Below are 14,617 nucleotides of genomic sequence, written 5' to 3'. Positions count from 1 at the left end.
CTCGGCCTGAGGTCCCAGCTCACTGCCCCTTTAGAATGAGGACACAAAGCCACAGAAAGCATAGGCACCAGAGGGAAGGTGGGCTGGGTCCTGATCCAGAAGCTCTCACCAAAGACAGACTCAAGTGATGATTCCAGAAGCTCCCAGACTCTGCATCAGGCCTGCTTCCCTGACTCAAGACTCCAGGGCTGTGGGGAGTACTTTGGGGTGCAAAGCCAGGTCTTGTCTCTTTCTCCAAATTACGGCCTGCAGAAAATGAGCTGTCCCCCCTGACCTTGGTTTCCCCATCCGCGAGGCCCATTGCAGGTTAATGAGGGCCGGGCTCCCGGGAAAGGCTGTAGCACTCAGCAGGGCCCAGACTCCCAGCATCCAGCTCTGGGAAGGCCTGGGGGCCACATCCCCTGCCCTGGCAGCACCCCGTCTCACAGGACTCCGCCCCAGACCTGCCTCATCTCGCTGGTGCCCTGGACAGAATCAGGCACCCCTTCCTGCTTCTGTGCTCCGGGGAGGCTGGGTTTTATTTAAGTCTTTGTTTCCCCAAGAGTTGCCCTTTCAGGTTTTAATCCGGTAGATCTGGGCGTGCAGAGGAAGTCTGCTTCCTATTTTGGCAGCCGCAGTGCAGGCTGGAGGCCGAGGGGCGTTCTGGTCAGTGGTCAGGAGGCATTCCTGCCCAGCCCTCATGGCCGGTAGGCCGCTGGCTCTGCAGCGTGTGAGGAGGGCGGGGCGGCGGTGCATCGGGCCCCGGGCACTGCGGGGGTTAGCCCCACACATGATTCCCGGCCATGACACGGCTGGGGACACACTCAGGTCTCAGGTGTGCCCGGGAGCCAGCTCAGGCTGCTCGCAGGGCCCCCGTTCCTCTCTCCACCCGGCCCCACCCCCAGAGAGTCAGAGGAGCTCAGCCGGGTTGGCACAGCTGGTGAGCGTCCAAGCTGGTATGCAAACCCTGCTGGGGGCCGTGATCTGCCGAATGCCCATCCCCTTGTGCAGGAGGGGGTTCTGTGGTGAGAGGGCAGGGATCAGTGGGTTAGAGGGAGCTGGTCTCCTTACTGCAGGACTGCTCAGAGCCTTTAACAGGACAATGAGCACCAGGAATTGCTGAGATAATCCAAATTTCCTCAGCCAAGGGCCCCTTTTTTCCACGGGGCACCTCAGAGGCCTGCCCCTCCATGGCACATGGCACAAGCTTCAAGAATGAAGGGAGAAAACCTAGCCCTGCAGGCTGAACCAGGCAGGTCCATTTTCTTCTGGAAGATGCTTTCCCTTTCTCCCAGCCTGGGCCCCCACAGACTGCATTTCACACCTCAGCCCTCCGCAACTTCTCAGTGCTCTTCCCTGCTGGCTTGTCCCTGGGGAACTCTGTGATGCCTTCATTAACCTCGATGTGCCTCCTCCTCTGGGAAGCCCTCCTTGACTCCCGCACCCCAGCTCAGGCCTAGGGGCTCACCCCCTCTTCCATCCAGTGACTGTGACTCATACTGACATCTGTCACGGCACCTTTCTCCCTGTCCTTCCTGGTGCCCACGCCGTCCCGCCATCCTAAAGGTCACTGTGTCCTAGGCCTCCAGCATGATGCCTGGAACCCCGGGGAGTGCTTGCAGATGAGCCAGGAGAAGCTGGCCAAGTGGATGTTTCCAGGCAGACAGAAGTCACACAGGTGGAAGCCCCACTGCCAGGCGTCCTGGAAGGAGCACGGGGCAGGCATTCTCCAGCTCACGCGGTTTTATCTGGAACCACAGCTGGGGGTACGTTCCTTTGTGAAAACCCTGAAATGAATTTATTACTTAAAATTCTTCCTTTGCCTTTTCCGTTTCTAGGTTAAATGAGTCCACACCTCACACTGAACACACAGCCCAGCTGCTGACTTGTCTCCCAAGTGTTTAAAGACCCTCATGAGCCAGAGTACCGTAAACAGCAGTTATTATAGGAACTGGCCCCAAGGCCGAGGCAAGATGAGGAATCTGAGGAATTTATGTTTCTATACAAATTGAGAGTTAAGAGAAGTCCCACAGGGTCCCCTCCTGCCCCCTCCAGGGAAGCTGGGCTGCTGCTGCATGCATGCTCCTCATGGACCAGGGAGCAGGACCCCAATGCAAGTGTTATGACCATGGCCCTCAGCTATAAAACAGGGGTAGACACCCCAACCCAGCCCTGTCTGATCACAGCAGAGGCCTGAGGCTCTGGCCACATGTGGGAAAGGGGCTTTCTCCAAGGGGAAGTCATTAAAACCCGGGGCGCCGCAGAGGGTCAGCATCCTCCAAAATTCCCTGTGAAGTAGTGAGCTCCTCGTCACAGGCTAGGGGACCACCTGTCAAGGACATGGCACCATCCTGCCCCTCCACCCACCGGTGATCAGGCCTCCTTCTCCCCTGGAATCGCCGAGGCGCTGGAGCCAGTGGGTCGAGAAGCAGCGGGGCCCCAGGGGCCCAGGCAAGGGCTGACGCTGATGTGCTCGGGCAGCCGAGAGCAGCTGCAGACAACTTTCTCGGCCTTTCCGAGTAATGAGTCCACTCGGACGGCTCCACCTCCCCCAAGTGCCGCCCTCGAGCTGCCCGCCTCGGGGGGGCCGGTGGCCAGCCCATGGTCAGCCTGTCTGGCTGCACATATTTGACCCCGGTCCTCCCTAAACCTTTTCTCACACCTACAGAGCAGACCTCTGACCCAGGCCTGGAGAATTTGATCAGTGCCTCCAGGGGTCTGTTTATCTTACATATTAATTCTGGCAACGTGCGCTTGGCCTGGAGACCGCCTGACCCCTGGTTCTGGGGCAACAGCAGCCACCGCTCTCTCTGTTCAGGCTTCTCTGCCATTGCTCACGGGGGACAGCCTCTTGGGCCAAGCCAGACGGGCATGCTGGGCACGGGGATCCTGCCTGCCTTCTGTCCGGAAGGTGCCTGCTCAGGGCTAGACCTCGTGCCAGGAGCCCGGCTGTAGGAAATTATGCATATACGGCTGGCGGGCTCTGAAACCTGTCTGCTCCTCCTGCTACATTTTACTCTTGAATCGGGCTGGCCCCGGGCATTGCTTGATTTGGGGCCAGATCTGAGTGCCCTCCACCCGAAATGCCTTTTCCAAACTCTGAGCATCATTGGATGTGCTTGGATCCAACGGGGCTGAGAGACACAGGATGAGCTTCATGGGGAGCCTCTCCCCTAAGTTAGGGGGCTAGGTCCTGTGTAAGAGGTGGAGCCCCCATGGTGGGACGAAGCTGTAACCAGGTCCACGCTCACCGTGTGGCTTAGAGCAGGTCACATGTCCCCTGTGAGGTGGGGCTGGTGGCCCCTACGTGTAGGACTGGCATTAGGGTGGGAACAGCCTGATGGGAGGCACGCCTGGACCATGAAGCCCTCCCCACCTGCACATCATGCTCATCACCTTATCCCCAACACTGGGCACATGCCAGGTCCTCAGTAACTACTTACTGAATGCAATCATTAATCACCTACTTTTCCTTTCACCAATTTCTCTGGCCCCAGAGTGAGGACGCCCTGCTTTTCCTCTGAATAATTGATATTTTAAATCTTGTAGACTCTGTGAATCACACAACAGCCCTATTTTCATCCTTGGATTGAAGTCCAGGCTCGAATTTCTAACACACATCACGCGAATGTCCAAGGACTCCTGGCGGGGGGAGGATGTTCTGTGCATTATCCTTACCTCTAAGCCATCTCGGAACTCTGGGATTGAGATAGGACTTTTTTTTTTTTTAATACCCCATGAACAGGGCAGCCTGGGTGGCTCAGCGGTTTAGCGCCACCTTCCACCCAGGGCGTGATCCTGAAGACCTGGGATTGAGTCCCACATCGGGCTCCCTTGCTTCTCCCTCTACCTGTGCCTCTGCCTCTGTCTGTCTGCCTGTCTGTCTCTCTCTCTCTGTCTCTCATGAATAAATAAATAAAATCTAAAAAAAAATACCCCATGAACAAATTCTCAAGGGCAACTGCATCTCAATTATAACCTGTAATAAAGGAACACTTAACATAACCAGGGGCTGCTGAGCTGAGGCATGCTGTCCTCCCTCAGCCGCAGAAGGCTGCAGCAGCACCTGTCCCCCATGGGATGTCACACCCCAGGGCTTCCAGCACATTCCTAGCTAACAGTAGCTCCCAGTTCTGGAGGGCCTACTGTGTGCCAGACGCTCAGTGACCATTGATTGGGTGGATGAAGGAAGAAACTGAGATTCAGACCATTCAAGCTCCTCCCAGGGACCCCCATGGGATGCAGGGGTTGGGGTTTGACCCGAAGTCTCACCCAGGCCTGCCTCTGACAATGTCAGGCATGAGTGTTCAGAGCCCAGCTCCCTCCAGTGCCCTGTCGGCATGGATCTTCTCAGTCTCATCTGAACTTTTCATGTGTCTGGCTCCTGCTCTGGCACCCTCAGAGGACCGGTGAGAGGGTGTCCCACTGTAGGAAGTGGCTGTGCCTGGCCACGAGGACACACCTGCTGGTGCAGAGGGAGGTGGCTCCGAGCCCGCCCGCCCCAAGAACAGGTGGCCCCCACAGCCCCTGCGTGGTCACTGCACATAGTCACTGTAGTTCTCCTTTGCTGGACAATGAGTCTGGGGGCTATTTTAGTTCTTTGTTACTTGCTAAACAATGGCCTGCCCCCTCCCTATACAGAGTGCTCCTCATGCTACCTTTTGCACACCGCCTTGGGGTCTGTTTCTCAGCAGCAGCCAGGGTACCATGTCTTCCGATTTCTGCAACTCCCTGGGGCCCTTGCACAGAGATGCCCAGCAAACAGGTGCGCAGCCGGGGCCCAGGGGTCCAACCCGAGGCTCCAGGACGCAGCAGCTCTGGAGCTCCCCCACAAAGGCCTACCTGGGCACGTCCTTCCCCCACCGCCGGCTGTGCCCCAAGGCCCCACCTGCACCTGGCAAGTCCTGCCCTATAATGAGACAGCCGCCCCCCAGGGATAGCCCATTTCCATGTACAAATCAATTTGTCTCCACTGAGGGGAGAGAATCGCAAAGCAAACAAATTAGGCACGCCCACCGCGCTCCGGGCACGCGGGGTAGGGGCTGAGGGCGGAAGGGACTTTCCTTCCTCCACTTCCCTCACCAAGTGCCCCCCAGCCCCCTGGGGGTGAGACGCATTGCTCCTTAGCTCCTGCAGGATAACTCCCCAATTCTTTTTCCCTTCAAGCACCTGGGGCCACAGAAGCGATACAGAAGCCCAGTCAGGCCTCAGTAGGGGTCTGTGCTAGTGACCTGTGGTGGCTGCAACAGATTATTATCCACGGAAATATCTCATCTCCCGGTCCTGGAGGCCAGGAGTCCAAAATCAAGGCGCAGGCAGAGCCTCCCTGCTCCTTCTGATGGCACTAGGGAGAAATCTTCCATTCATCCTGCAGCTTCAGACAGGGCCAGCAATCCTCCATTTCCTGATGGTCACGTCACTCAGTCCCTGCCTCCATCGTCACGTGCCCTCCCTCCCCTCCACGTGTCTGTGTCTTTGTCCTCCTCGTATAAGGACTCCAGTCATTGGACTGGACGGAGCCCACCCTACTTCCCTGCGCAAAAGAACATCTGTAAAGACCCAATTTAAATAAGGCCACATTTGCAGGTCCCTGGGGCTTTGGGGGAGGGCACAATTCAGCCCGCAAAGGGTTCCAGACATGGTCACCATCACCGCAGACCCCCTCTATGGAGGCTCATTAAGTGCTAGCTCATGCCAGGGCTCCCAGGCACCGTCCCATCTGGGTCTCTGAGGAGGGAGCACTGGCACACACAGATGAGGGGAATGCCCCAGGGGTGATCTCGACCCTGCCTCCCTCTAGAATCGGACATCTGCTGGCATGCTATGCTGAGAGCTCAGGCTGCATGGAGCCAATCAGGCCCCAGGTCCTGGGGAAGCAGGATGTACCTCACACGCCCGTGCACACAGAGGGCAGCCGGCCCCCAGTGCCCCCAACACCCCCAGCTCATTTGTCAAAGGCTGCAGGGGCTATCCAGAAAAGGAGCATATTCTCATCATCCCATTTTCTTTTTTTTTTTTTTTTTTTCCATCATCCCATTTTCAGATGAGTGACTGGAGGCAGAGAGTTTAGGTAACTTGCCCCTGGGTCAGGAGGTGAGGAAGCTGGATTCCCACTGAGGCATCTGAGTCAGACGGGGATGGTCATCCATCACAGGGTCTCTCAGTCAGTGGGACATCAGGAACCTCGCTGGCCCTTCCACCCTGACATTGCACAACAGCTGCTAGCTGCTTCACTGGGTGTTTCTTTCCACACAGGGTGCTAACATCCTTGGGAACTGCCCAGGGAAGCCTCCATCTCAGGTTTAAAGCAGACTGACAATGAGATGCAGAAGTCCTGAGTGGAGTCAGCGGAGAAGCCATGCCTGTTGTCATTCCACATTGGGATTGTTCCAAGTTCCAGGAAGATCAAAGAGGGAAACCCAGATGACACCCAAGGACAGATGCAGAGGTGAGAGGTACCAGTGAGGGGCCCATTTCCAATAGGGCCACACAGAGTAACCGCCCTGGGAGGGCAGCCAAATGGTGGTGTGGGTTGAATTGTGTCCCTCCTCCCCCAAAAAACTGTAGTCCTAATTCCCAGGTCACACTGGAGCACAGTGGGCCTTGAATCCGACAGGACTGGTGCCCTTCTAAGAGGAGACACAGAGAGAAGGCCATGAGGGACCACCAGGAGCTGCAGGGGCAAGGATTATCCTCCACTGGAGCCTTTGGGATGGGGGTTGGGAATGCAGCCCCACCCACCCTTGATCTCAGGCTTCCAGCCTCCAGACTCTGGGAGAATAAGTCTGTGCTGTTAAGCCCCTGGTTTGTGGTGTTTTGTTATGGCAGCCATGAGAAACTAGTACAGACCCCATGACCTGGCAAGTCCCTTTCATACCATGTGATACTTGTTTCTGTTTTTCAGCATCCCACATTTCCTGATTCTGAGATTGCCAGTGCTGAGGATGGGTTGAAGCCTCACCTAGCCCCCACAACCCCCACTTCTGCTCACACCCTATTCCCAGTCCTGCTGGGAGCCACAGAGTCCCCAGCCAAGCAGGTCCAATCAGAGGGAAGCTCTGATGAATCAAGGGGAGCTGTGCTCCCCTTCCCAAGCTAGTCACAGGCCACTTGGCATGGTAAGGGACCAAGGCCAGGGGTCAACGGGTATTTGGTCAGGCTGGGTTTTCCCATGGCAGTTGCTCCAGGTCCTCTGGTGGACAGCAATCAGTAAATGCACAGCAAATGCCCACACTTGTCTATAGCTTATGGGGCAAGTTTATTTTCTATTTTATTATATATATATTATATTATTATAACGATGTTATTTATTTATTCATGAGAGACACAGAGAGAGGCAGAGGGAGAAGCAGACTTCCTGTGGGGAGCCTGATGTGGAACTTGATCTCAGGACCCCGGGATCATGCCAGGAGCCAAAAGCAGACACTCCACTACTGAGCTACCCAGGTGCTCTTATGGGGCCGGTTTAACATAGAAAACTGCCACACCCAAACACCATTAGCTGTAGCCAGCAGCATCAGACCCCCTCAGCTTCACCTCCTCTTGTCACCTCAGAATCCAAGGACAGGCAAAGGAGAGGATGTGGTGTGGGGTCTGCTGCAGCCCACCACGAAGGACCCTACAAAGCAGGTCCTCCTCTGCCTCCAAGATGCCCCGGGCCCCCAGTCTCTGTGGGGTCAGTGACCTGGTGGGATCACTCATTATATCATCTGTAGACAGGTGTTTATATAAGGATGATCCCTACAGAGGTATATCTACAGAGGGATGATCCCTACAGAGGGATGGCAGATGTCCACAGAGGGATGATCCCTAAGGAGCTGTCTACAGAAGGATGATCCCTATGAAGGTGTCTATGGAGGGATGACAGATGTCACAAAAGGATGACAGGTGTCCACAGAGAGATGATCCTTCCAGAAGGATGTCACTATCTCTTCTTTCTCTTTATAGGGTTGGAGGTGGGGGAGGTAAATGTTTAGAAATGTCCTTTGAGGAAGCAAGCCCATTCCAGGGGCAACTGTAAAGTTGGCTTCCTAGAGGTGAGTCTCCCAGGGTCCTGATGGAGAAGGACAGCCTGAGCCTCTGGACCCAGAGCAAGATTTGAAATACTGTCTAGTGTTTCTCGAATGATCTCCACTGAGGATCAGATGCCCACTCAGACTTTCTCATTCATTCTCATAGTGGCTTCTCATGACAATTGGTTGGGCTAAGAATCCGAGGGTTGACTCAATAATTCAACCTAGTACTAACCACTAGACCTACAAAGTGCCTGACAGAGAGCACCGAGTGCAGAGCTGCTGCAGAAGCAGAGCTCCAAGTGTGTGTACACTGGTACGCAGTGTTTCCCTTGTTGTTCCTAAAAGGATTTAAGATAGCGCCTGGCATAGGGTTACCAGAGCAGGAAAGAAGCCTGCATCAAGACGAGGTCAGCCCACATGGGAGGGTGACACCAACAGCCCAGGAGGGAGGGTGAAGGAGTCTTCACTGCTGTGGGGCTCCTCCACATGACACCTGTAGCCCTGGAAGTGATGCTCCCTCCAGGGAGAGAGTAGAGAAGTGTGCTGGGACCCAGCACAGAAGAGTCAATGAGAAGAAGAAAAGTCACAGAGGAGACAAAGAAGCAGCGGAGAGGTTGTCGGGAAGATGGTGGTGCCCAGAGGCCCCTGAGGAGACGGACACAAGCAGACCCCACCATGCAAGACCAAGAAAGACCAGACGGGCCCATTTCCACTTGGCTGGCAACTAGGGGGTCTGTGACTAGATGCACAGGAAAGCCCGGGTGGGGATGCCAAGTGGCAGAGGTGGGGGATGGGCAGGCCCTGAGCAACCCGGACCTCCTTGCTGAGTCCGCCAGGACCACAACATGCTGGCCTCTGTACCCAGGCCATGTCTCAGCATGTGTTTGCAGCAGGCAGTCTTGGGGGATGGGGTGACATACCCCCCCACCGGGGCTGTAGGTTCCCAGCCCGGCATTCCTGCTCAGCGATGCAAACCCACTGTGGGTGTGGTGTCCACCTCCTAGTCGCCCCAAGGACGCAGGGACAAGAGGACCACCCCTGGTGTCATGCTTAGTGCTTGCCGGGCCCAGAGTGGGGAACTTCCTTGTCTCTGACCCAGGGATCTTGCGTCTCATGCCAACACCCACAAAACAGTAGTAAGCTAAGGTGTTACTTTGTGATAAAGTAAACTCCCAGCCCTGGGAGGTCAGACCCTGGGAGGTGGGAAGGTGGCACAGTGCACGAGGACGCCTCCTGCCATGGGCACCATGCCTCCAGGCCCCTGGCTGTGACAGGAGCAGAGCGGAGGTCCGGTAGGCCGGCACCACCCCCAAGCTACTAAAGACGATGGCTGCAGGTTCATCTTCCTCTTCTTCTTGCTCCTCTATCTCTTGTCTCTTGTGTTGGTTAAAGGACAGTGGGCTCCATTCTATGGGTCAGTGGGGAAGAGAGACTAGTTCTGACCAGGGTGCCCTTGAAGCTGTAGGGGACAGGAGAGAACCACACACACGGTCCTGAAGGACAGGCCGAAGCTTCAAAGGACTCCTCTTCCTACCAAATATTCTCCTCCAAGAGTCCTGCCCTGGTGGCGCATGTGGCCAGCCTGCAGACCGCCCCCAGCTCCCTGCGCCCCAGGTCTATCCTCCGTCTTCTGCACCCCAGGACATGAGAGGCCCTTGTGAGCGCCAGCGCAATCTGTTTCTCAGGGACCCACTGTGCCAGTCACGGAGAGAGGCCCAACCCCGGAGGCACCTATGGCCCGGACTCCCTGCGTGCAGCGAGGCCCCGGTGCTCCCTGCCCCGCTGCAAGCCATCCGGTGCCCTACCATCTTGGTTAAACGGTGCGGTTAGGTCTCTGCTGAGAGACGCAGACTGGCTGAAACAGGCCCCGGTTCTCTTTATTGAATTGGGCAGGCAATATTGGATTTATGGGACTCAACTTTCTGATGACAAAAATGATCTGTGTGGCAAAATAAAGATGAACGAAGCTCAGAGCCAACTCAAAAGGCAATTTCGGCCACTAATCCACCTCCCGGGCTGCTTATCGCGCCCTGGGATGGTGTCATCTTGTAGGGTTGGGATATAAAGTGCCCCTTTGGATTTTTCTTAAGCCAACATTAGAAAATTGTGTATAAATTTAATCTCAGCTAAAAGGTAAAGATAGTCCACAGCCAAAGGGCAAGGCCACCATCATGCAGCAATTGCTGTGCTTTATGTCCAATCAGACACAAAACACGAGGAAAAAATATGGTCCTTTCGACTAATCAATTACATTTGAGTAATTGATCGTATATTATTATTGATGAAAGCCCATAAGATGTGAGTTAGAAGGGAGTAGGTTCTCCAAAGATTAGATTTGTATACGAAAATGGAAGGAAAAACACGACTCTCATAAAATCATTTGAGAGTGGTTTATGGTTTAATGCGTGGTGGGCATGGAGGCCCGGACTGAACGGTTTCTGTTCTCTGCCTGTGTGCAGCCCACCCAGGAAGGAGGGCCGCAGACGCTCAGCGGAGAGGGCAGGCATGAGCCCCGGGAGGTGTGGCAGGGTGGCCTCAGAGGGCACCACCCGCGGGACATTTAAGGAAGGGCTTTCTCACAAAGGGAACTATCCAGCCAGTTGTGGCTTCTCTGTAGGATGGGCTTCCCTCATCGGAACCAGGGGCACCCTCATCCCCTCCCACACCTGCCACTCACTCACGTCCTTGACAAGCCTGCCACTTGCACACCATCCAAATCAGAGGCCCACTTCCTTCATCCCCTGCTCATCACGCACTCTTACTCGTTTAAGGAACATCGAGGATTTGGAAGGACCTGTGCATCATGTGGTGGCGAGCTGGGTGGACACTGGACCCCATGGGGCTCATGTGTCCACAGATGCCAGAGATGATGGGAGGTTAAGCCCAGGGAAGTGTGACAGCATCCCAACACTGAGGACGGACGAGGGGCTCCAGGCACACAACCCCACAATCATAGCCTGTAAATCCTCTCAGCCCTGAGGTGCCCTCAGATCCACACCTGGGGGTCACTCACACCTCACTGTGGGTGTTCCTTCCACTGAGGCTTCTCCCTGACATGTTTTTTAAATTGAGATAAAATTTACAAAATATTAAATTCACCACGTTAAGCATCTTAAAGCACGCAGTTCATTGGGTTCTAGTATTCCCGCAGAGCAGTACAGACGGCCATCACCACTGTCTGATTCCAGAATATTCCTATCCCCCAGAAAGACACCCCATATCCCCCACTGTCAGCATTCATCCAGGGCCCTCCCTGCACCTGGGGACAGCGCCGCATCCATCCTGGGGCACAAGATCTCTCCAGGGCAGCTGCTTCCTCCAGGGTTGATTTTTATCACTCCCATTTACATTTTCCTATTTGATATATTGAATGTATACTTTTCTCAAAAGCCACCTCTTTTCCTCCAGACCTTCAATTTTAGGGCCCCAAAATTCATAGGAAATTTTCTTTTTAAAGTATTCTTGAGTCTCTTCCAATTTTTTTTAGTGTGTCTCTTATTTTTACAGTATTTTGTGTGCTTTATTTACTAATCAGGTTTATGAGAGAGATTTGTCTCTTGTGTTGTTATATATGTATGTGTGTGTATATATATACATATATATATGATTTTATTTATTCATGAGAAAAAGAGAGAAAGAACATGAGCAGAGGGAGCGGTAGAGGGAGAAGCAGACTCTCCATGGAGCAGGGAGCCCGATGCAGGGCTCCATCCCAGTACCCCAGGATCATGACCTGAGCTGAAGGCAGATGCTTAACTGACTGTGCCACCCAGGCCCTCTTTGTCGAACTCTTGAAAAAACCAACTCTAGGGCTTATTAATACTTTTACTGCTTTGGTCTGTTTGCTTTCTACTTATTGAATTTCATCTTTTGTCTCTAACGTTCTCCTCTTCTTAGCTTGTGGATTTTTTAAAAGGCGATGAATCAGTTCCTTGGTTCTCTCGGTTCCCTGTCTCCCCGGTCAGTAGTGGTGCACCTGCTTTACCTGCTCCTGGGCACCAGCCACTATGTGTCACGGAGGAGCTGTTCTCGTCACCTCTCCCTGGTTAGCTTCTCCCTGCAGTCTCCTTTCCTTTCCCTCCAGCAAGGGCATGCAATCTCCTTGTCTTCCAAAATTCATCCTCCCCTTTTGCTATGGTAACAGAGTCACCCCTCCACCCTGATTTTATGGAGCACCCTCCCACCCAAAATTAAAACTACAACTCCCAGCATTCTTTGAGGCAAGCATGACCATGTGACTGAGCTCTGGCCAATAAGACGTGAGCAGAAGTGATGGGGGTCCTCGTGGGGAAAGCCTCACCCCAGGATGCTGGAGCAGCCAGTGGATGGAGCCTGGGATCTCATAAAACATCCTGCCGCCTGGCCACCACCTCGCGCAGACTTCTGTCCTGGAAATTAACTCCCCCAGTGTTAATTCACCTTCTGTTGGTCTCTGCCATGCAACTAAATCCAAATGGATTTGGCTATCAAATTCTTAATTATTTCTCATTTTTCTGGGCTATGGCCAGAGATAATCTCCACCTTTCAAATTTTGCTTAAGGTTTACTTTGAGATGAAGCACATTATTAATTTTTATAAATGCTCAGTGGGTCTTGGGAAGAACATGCACTCTCCATTTGAGGTAAGCAATGCCTCGTACACATGTGTGACACTGAGGTTGCTGGTTCTGTGATTCTGTTTCTCTAGAACCCGGCCGACTGGTCTGATTCTGGGAACGACACATTGCGGTTCTATTGGAATTCTGCCTTATTACCTTTTCCTGTATTCCTAAATGACTCGACCTTACGTCGTTAGCTGCTAAGTTGATTAGTGTATAATGCAGATTTATTATTTTGTCTTTGTCATAAATTGTTCCATTCTCAAACATCTTTCTCTCCCATTTTTACTGTGTCTGACCCTGGGTCTCATCTCCTCTATTACAGATGAAGCCCTCGTCCTTCATCCTGGTGTCTGCATTTCTTGGCTTCTCTTTCTCTTCATCGGCTTTCAGGTACGCTTCCTGAAAGTACACACTGCACCCCCCCCCCCCATGTGGTCTCTGCTTTCTTAGCAGAGGATTTGGCTCACTCACATTTTTGGTGATCTGCATTTTATTCCTTCTGTGTTCTTTTGCTTTCATTATATTTTCTTTACTGCATGATTTTTTTGCCCTTTCCTAACTCTTGCTGTGGCTCATGATGCTATTCGCCCTCCTGTTCTCCCTGGCGGCATCTGAGAGTGATGCTGGGCTCTCCCTCCTTAAGGGCCACCTTCCCTTTTCCTACCTCCAGATTAAGCTGCCAGCTGTATTATAACAACACCCACCAACAGCGACTCCCGGAGCAGGCACGTTCCTGTGGAACCCCTCCACCACTGTGCAGAGACCTGGCCCCCTGGAGGAGAGCTAAACCGGCTCTGATAGCCAGGGCTGCCCGCTGGCCCTGAAGGTGACTTCCTCGAGTCTTCCTGCTTCTCCCTGAATCCCAAGGTCCCCATCGCTCTGCCATCCCCTTCAGTCTCACTGTGAGCATGCCGGGTGGACCTCTGCCTTTAGCCTCTTCCATGGGGGGCTATGTCCTATGTTCTATGAACAGAAAAGATCACAGGAGCCACTAAAAGGGTGGGAGCCCATCCTCTCCCCCACTTGACACTCCCACCCCCATGGTCCACTGCCTGCAGCCATCCCCATGCCTGTCCTCATCCTGCCTACCCTACACCCCCTCACTGGGGCCCAGGCCTCAGATCCTGGAATGAAGAGGGCTCCCAGCTGAGCTCTTGGCCTTCATGCCAGCTCCAATGGGCTCTTCTCCTCCAGACAGCTGTCAACAGCAGGAACCTCACACAAGTGTCCCGTGAGGGACCGAGCTGCCACCAACACGCTCCAAGGTCCTGGGCAAGCAGCACCAACTCTCTAGGTGGTACCCACATCTCTAAAGCAGGAAGAGGAGTCTACTCCACGTGGACCTCTGCACAGTGCCTGGTACACAGTGAAGCTAAATAAATGATGAGCTTCAGAACCACTGGACACACAGGTGAAGGTAGGGTCAAGAGCTCCAAAGAATGTCTGACAAACACTCCAGGTCATGATTGATACACACATGCTCGCTTTGTGAGTCGCTGTGTCCAGGCCAGATTGAGGACGTGAGGATGCCAGAGCCCCCATGCTCTACAGAAACCCCACCTCCTGGCGCTGGGGGTGCGTCTACTTCTCTGGGCTTGCCCCTGAAGGCTTCAGAGACAGCACTGACCATCAAACAATGCTGATGTGTGTCGATGGGGGTCACATTGGTGTTCAGCTGGGGTCAAGGCACTGTTCAAGTGGGACTCCCCACTCTGTGTGGGGTAAACCATGCCCAGGTCCAGGACACTGGGACAGAAGGCCCAATGACACAGCCAGGAGAAGCAGGAAACCTGCCACGCTGCAGACGATCCTTCTGCTATGGGTTGAATTGTGTTCACCCAGAAGATATATGTTGCATTCCTCGCCTTAGTATCTGTGAATATGACTGTATTTGGAGATGGAGTCTTTCTAGAAGTGATCAAACTAAAATGGGGCCATTAAGGTGGCCCTGATCCAATATGACCAATGTCCTTATAAACGGGAAATCAGGATAGAAAGGCAGACAAGGCATAGAGAGAAGATG

This window comes from Canis aureus, chromosome 2, assembly GCF_053574225.1.
Source record: "Canis aureus isolate CA01 chromosome 2, VMU_Caureus_v.1.0, whole genome shotgun sequence".
In the NCBI taxonomy this organism is placed as follows: domain Eukaryota; kingdom Metazoa; phylum Chordata; class Mammalia; order Carnivora; family Canidae; genus Canis; species Canis aureus.
This window is presented reverse-complemented; position numbering follows the sequence as displayed.